General features: G+C 41.2%; 1 protein-coding gene across 6 annotated transcripts in view; it reads left to right on the top strand.

The window, feature by feature from the left end:
• The first annotated feature begins 210 nt into the window (after positions 1 to 210).
• The window catches only part of WDR33 (WD repeat domain 33), a 111,139-nt gene continuing 105,088 nt past the window's right edge, over positions 211 to 6,261 (top strand). For 2 of the 6 annotated variants that reach the window (XM_010837939.1, XM_010837938.1), the window contains exon 1: positions 211 to 399. The gene's annotated coding sequence lies outside the window, so the exon portion shown is untranslated. The remainder of the gene's footprint in view (positions 400 to 6,261) is intronic. The other 4 variants (XM_010837937.1, XM_010837940.1, XM_010837941.1 and 1 more) reach the window with 4 other exon arrangements.

Genomic DNA, 6,261 nt, shown 5'->3' with positions numbered 1-6,261 from the left:
GACCAGGGTTAGCTCACAGGGTGAAGAAAGTAAGGCGGCACCACCTCCCCTAGTTCATTCTCCCCAAGGAGTGCGGACCTCCTCTCAGCCGGAACAAAGAAGTCGGTCCTAGAGGCCGCGTGAGGTTCCGGTCAGGCCCCGCCTCTCAGCTAAGCACATGCGCAGAGTCAGCCCTACGGAGCCCTTCGGCCCAGGCGCGCGTGACGTAGAAGCGTACGCCGGTGCGTGATGACACACGGACGTGCGCTCGGTGGCTCATAGGGGAAGATGGCGGCTGCTCTTTTGGAGGAGTGGGATTGAGAGGGGAGGAGGGAGGGGGCCCGACGGGAGAGACATTCCTGACTGTGAAGACGAACATATCGCTCGCCAGTCGTTAGGACCTCTGATCAGCGCCCGAGGGTGAGTGCGGCGGCGGCATGGGACCGCTCACCTGCAGCAGGCGGCCGCACTCCGCCATTTTCGTGCTCGGCCGTTGCGTGCTTTGGGGACCTCAGGGGTGCCTGTGGAAGAGTTGGAAGAGCTGGGAGGATCGACCTCCCGAGGGCTCTTTGAGGCGGGTTTGGGCCTTACGGGAGGGGGCTAGCAGCTTGAGGCAGACCAGGAAGGGCGGACATGGTAAGGCTAAGGCCCTGACTTGGGACCTGTGACGACGCGAAGACGTAGGTAGGGTAGGCCGCGGAAAACACTGAAGTTTGGAGGAGTGAAGCGCCTTAAAACTGAAATTGGGGGCGGGAGTGGAAGGGGTTGGGCCGAGAATTGAATGGTTTGAGTGGTTGGTTGAAGAGGTCATGGAAAGTTAGTTAATACGAAACCTGTAAAACGGCGAAGGTTTAGTTAGCCTCGTTTTTATCTTGACCTAAAGTCTGTAATTTTAACACGTATAAGTCCACAGCTAGGTAGGCAAAAAACCCCTGCTCCTGCGGAATAGCTTTATTATTGTTTTGTTTGGTTTAGATCGTGCTCTCTGCAGGTGGCCGTTAGTAACTCCCTGCACATTTCTGATTTTGAGTTCTGGCAGTTAGATACTTAGGATCATAGAAGGCATTCTTTTTTTTTTTTTGAGGAAATATAAAAACTGTTGATACATGCATGTAAACCCTTGTAATTGGTGGTCCTTCCGGAGAAAGGAGGCGGGTCGATAGGGAATTCAGTAGTTGGACATGTTTAAATCAAATCAGAAATGCATAGATTATTTCTAGAAAACCTGTCATGAATGATTTGAAGTATTTTCTACTCAGATGACATTATGTTGAGTGTTCCGGGAACTTTGGAAGACTAGAAAATGAACAAAAAGCCTGTGTAAAAGGAATACCTCTTACGAAGCCTGAATGGACTTTTTTTAAGTACCCTCTGGAGATCTAGCACACGCAGTATTTTTTGCCTGTGAAAGTGATGCAGAGGTAGATCTATTTAATTCAAACAAAAACTTTTAGTTAAACGTGTTCGTTGTTCCCCGATGGCATTTTTTCCCAGCTAATCTTAATTGCATTTGGCCTCTCTTATTACCATACAGTACTTTTGCACTTTTTAATTGGTTTCCTTGCCTAGAAGAAGACAAAATACTGTATCGATTTGTATTTATGTTGAGGCCTTACTTTCTGTATTTGGCCTTTTTTCTTGAAGTTTAGAGAAAATTTTTAACTTTTGGTATTTAGGGGAAGAATTTTAGTAGAAAGTTGGCCTTAAATCACAGTGCTTTAGGAAAAAGATAAATCCTTATCTCTGAAGTTGATGGCTTAACTTGTATTCTTTGGTTGGTGAAAAATATTAAAACGCAGATTTTACCCTGACCTAAGGCTTTAATTACACTTTTAGTAACCATTTAAGGTGCTTATTCAGAGCTCTGCATGCTAAGTAACAAGTTCTGTATACTTTTCACACTACTTAGGGAAAAATGTTAATTGATGCTGAAACTATTTCATATTTCAGAATAAGAACGAAGAAAGTAAGGCAATGTAAAGTTTTATAACTGTCACAAATATTTTGACAAAGATATTAGTGAAAGCTTTTCACGTAAGAATCTGTTTATGTAATCCTTTTGAGGTTGCTTAGCAAAAAATAGGACTTTTAGATAAAGTAGTATTAATTAGAGCCCGAAGATTAGAAATCTTCATTATCAAAGTATATTTAGTTGTCCAGCTCACCAGTTGTTTCAGTATTCCAGATTTGTTTTATAAGATTCCAAATTGTCCTAGTTTTCTGCCAAACGTTATTCCAGGATTTTATTTGTGTTGTAACTTTTGCTTATAAGAGATTGTTTTTTTCTTTTAGATGAGTGGAAGTTTCTCTGAGACTCATATATGGCATTGTATTGGAAAATCTTTACATTACTCTCATCCTTTCTGGCCTTAGAACATTTTAGTATTTTCTGGTAGTGACTGACTTTATAATGTTTGTATAGTACCTTATAATCATAATTGAGTGCTTGTTATTTTCTAAGATCTAGGTAGTATTGGAAAGGCTATGGGTTTTAGCAGTAGGTAGACCTAGGTTTGAAGGTCTGTCTACTGGTTAGTCTCACCACTACCTAGTTTTTTACATTTGGGCACTTACATGCTGAACTTCAGTTTAAAAATGTTAGTTATAGTACTTATCTCCAAGGTAAAAAAAAAAAGAGTCTAGTACATAGTAAGCAGCAAATTTTGGCATTTTTCTTTTGTGATTTGAATTTGATGAAGTCCTTTTTTTTTAAAATTGAGATGTTAGTTTTAGGTGTACATATATACAATAATGCTTCACTGTTAGTATATATTGCAGAATAATCACCACAATAAGTCCATCACCATACAGTTATAATTTTTTTTTGTTATGAGAACTTTTAAGATCTACTCATTTAGAAAATTTAAATATGCAATATAGTGTTAACTGTAGTTGCTATGTTTAACTTACTTTAGAATTGGAAATTTGTATCTTTTGACCCCCTTCATCCATTTTGTCCATTTCTGCCTTCCCCATTTTTACTTTTTAAAAAATTAACTCAAATGTCTTTGTTGGAAACAAAGATTGGATCAACCTCATTCCTCTGGTAAAGTAAATACTCCCTTCCCTGTGTTATTAAAGAGTTTTGTGTATATCTCTTCTTAATGTGTTTGTAAAATTTACTTAATTATTTTTGGCTACTCTGGGCACGTGGGTTTTCTCTAGTTGTGGGCTCTAGGGTGCGCAGGCCTCAGTTGTGGCGCAAGGGCTCAGTTGTCTCATGGCATGTAGCATCATCTGGGACCAGGGATGGAACCTGGGTCCCCTGAATTGGCAGGCAGATTCCCAACCTCTGGACCACCAGGGAAGTCCTATTTAATGTATTTTGATTGGAGCATAACTTCTCCACTACTTTGTCAGCTCTTAGAAGGCAGATGCCACAGGGCCTTATATATTTTGTGTGCTCATAAAGCCTAAAGCATTATAAAAATTGAGTGAATGATTTTTCTACAAAAATTCCCATCATGACTCTCCTGAGATGTGTATTTCACACAGACTGGGTTTATTTCTGCTCCTTTGCCCTTACTGGTGACCTGTTTGCCCATCCCCCTCCTTTCATACTGCATATCCTGTCCATTTCTCAAAGTCCAGCTATGTCTTGTCTCATTAGTGAGGTCTTCAGTGAATATATGTTTATTTTCAACTGTGCCTCTGGTTAACCTAAGGTCTGTGTGACTACCGTCTATTACTTTAGCACCTGCCACTGTGCCTTACCTTTTGAGCAGGTCCTTGGGTGTGTTGACAAACACACAGCTGTGCTTTAAGGCTGACTTTGTAATATAACCACCTGCTCTGTTTACTGTCCCACTTAGTAAGATACGGTTTAGGAGCAATTTCTCTTTATTTGTGTGTAGGGTATTCTGGTAACTTTTTTTTCTTTGTGTGTGGGGATAAATCGCAAACATCCAGAAAAGCTGAAAGAAGAATGCAGTGAACACCTATTGCCTTTCATTTAGATTTATCTGTTTCTAACATTTTGACCATTTTGCTTTAACTCTCAGCATACCTCTCCCCTCAACAACCAGTTGAAAGTAAATGCTGATATCATGCTATTTGTTCCCTGCTGCTGCTAAGTCGCTTCAGTCGTGTCTGACTCTGCGACCCCATAGACGGTAGCCCACCAGGCTCCCCTGTCCCTGGGATTCTCCAGGCAAGAACACTGGAGTGGGTTGCCATTTCCTTCTCCAATGTATGAAAGTGAAAAGTGAAAGTGAAGTCGCTCAGTTCTGTCCGACCCTTAGCGACCCCATGGACTGCAGCCTACCAGGCTCCTCCGTCCATGGGATTTTCCCAGGCAAGAGTACTGGAGTGGGGTGCCATTGCCTTCTCTGTATTTGTTCCCTAAATACCTCTTTAAACTAATGCCATTTTTCTACACTTTATATATCGTTATTGCAAACTAGCCTCCGGCTGAATGCTTTAGTCAGTTAACGTTAACCCTGGGTCAGGAAGATCCCCTGGAGAAGGAAATGGCAGCCCACTCCAGTATTTTTGCCTGGAGAATCCCATGGACGGAGGAGCCTGGTGTCCATGGGGTCGCGAAGAGTTGGACACCTGAGCGACTTCACTTTCAATTAATGTTGTCTCTGGCATGGACTTTTTAAAGAATATGCCATATTTGGGATTTTCTGACTGAATGCTTAAAATGTCATTTAACTTATTTCTCTATTTTTAAATTTCCTATAAATTGAAAGATCTAGAGAGATTTAATTAAATTTGGGTCAGTATTTTTGGCACAAATACTTCCTAGATGGTAGTATGTAATTTACATTGCATTGCATCAGGAAAAACAGAATTCTGGTTCTCCTCTTTCTAGTGATCTATTAATAAGGTGGTGAGGACTTCCAGATGTTTGCCCCACTGTTTCCAATGCTAAATTTACTTGGTTGGTGTGGTGTCCATTGAATTTCTTCATTGAAAAGGTACATTTTCCCCTGTCACCTAATGGTTGATGATTTTTGGCCTAGTCATTTCATTTGGAGTTATAAAAATTGAATAAGTGAACTTTCTATAAAAATTCTCCTCACGGCTCTGTTATTTCTTGGCTGTTTTCTGTTAATAAAAAAAGTGCTTCCCCCTCCTTTATAGTTTTTAAAATTTTATTTACTTACGTTTTTTGATGATCTGGGTCTTTGTTGCTGTACGTGGACTTTCTCTGGTGTGGCAAGCAGGGGCTCCTTTCTAGTCGTGGTGCACAGGCTTCTCATTGCAGTGGCTTTTCTTGCAGAGCACGGGCTCTGGGCATGCGGGCTTCGATAGTTGCAGCCCTTGGGCTCAGTAGTTGCAGCTGGCAGGGAATTCCGCCTATTCCGTGTGTTTTTTCCTGAAACATCTGGAGTCCTTGATAGCCACTGTGCATCTTTCCCGTAAGAACACCATTCTCTTAAATACCCAGAATATTAATAGATTCTACCGACTGGAGTTTTGAGCAAGCTTTGGGAATTGGGGATGGACAGGGAAGCCTGGCAGTCCAGGGGAAGCCTGCAGCCCCCTGCAGTCCATGGGGTTGCAAAGAGCCGGACGCGACTGAGCGACTGAACTGAACTGTAACTAGGTACAGTATCTGATATTCAGATTTCATATTCCAGTTTCTCCAGTTGTCTCAATAGCATCCCTTACAGAGTTTTTTCCCTCTGTAATTTAGGTTCCAGTCTAGAATTGAACGTTGTATTTAATTGTCATGTTTCTTTAGTCTTTATAATTTTTTTAAATTTAAAAAAATTTATTCGTTTTTGACCATGCTGGGTCTTCGTTGCTGAGTGAGCTTTTTTCTAGTTGTCATGTTTCTTTAGTCTTTATAATTTTTTTAAACTTAAAAAAAATTTATTCGTTTTTGACTATGCTGGGTCTTCGTTGCTGAGTGAGCTTTTTTCTAGTTGGCGTCTCCTGGGCTCTAGAGCACAGGCTCAATAGTTGTGGCACATGGACTTAGTTGCTCTGAGGCATATGGGATCTTCCCAGATCAGGGATCAACCTCTGTCTCTTGCATTGGCAGGCAGATTTCTTTACCACTGAGCCACCAGGGAAGCCCTCTTTAGTCTTTGGTTGTTCAGTCGTTTCTATGGCCTTTCTTTCTTTAACGAGTAACTTTTATTTAAGAGTCTAGTCTACTAGTTTTGTTTTCTCCTGATTTTTGGAGTGTTACTTTTTATTTTTAATGTGTGTGTTGTAGTTGTTATTGTTTTCCATGCTTAAGTTGTTGCAGACTTGGCCAGCGTGAGTCCCTCTTTAAGCTGGTTCTTGTATCCCCACCCCCACCCCGTGGTTTTTTTTTTTTTTGGT

The sequence above is a fragment of the Bison bison genome, unplaced genomic scaffold, assembly GCF_000754665.1.
Source record: "Bison bison bison isolate TAMUID 2011002044 unplaced genomic scaffold, Bison_UMD1.0 scf7180017864088, whole genome shotgun sequence".
In the NCBI taxonomy this organism is placed as follows: domain Eukaryota; kingdom Metazoa; phylum Chordata; class Mammalia; order Artiodactyla; family Bovidae; genus Bison; species Bison bison.
Note: the sequence above shows the minus strand (reverse complement) of the source record. Positions and strands in the feature narration are given on the sequence as shown.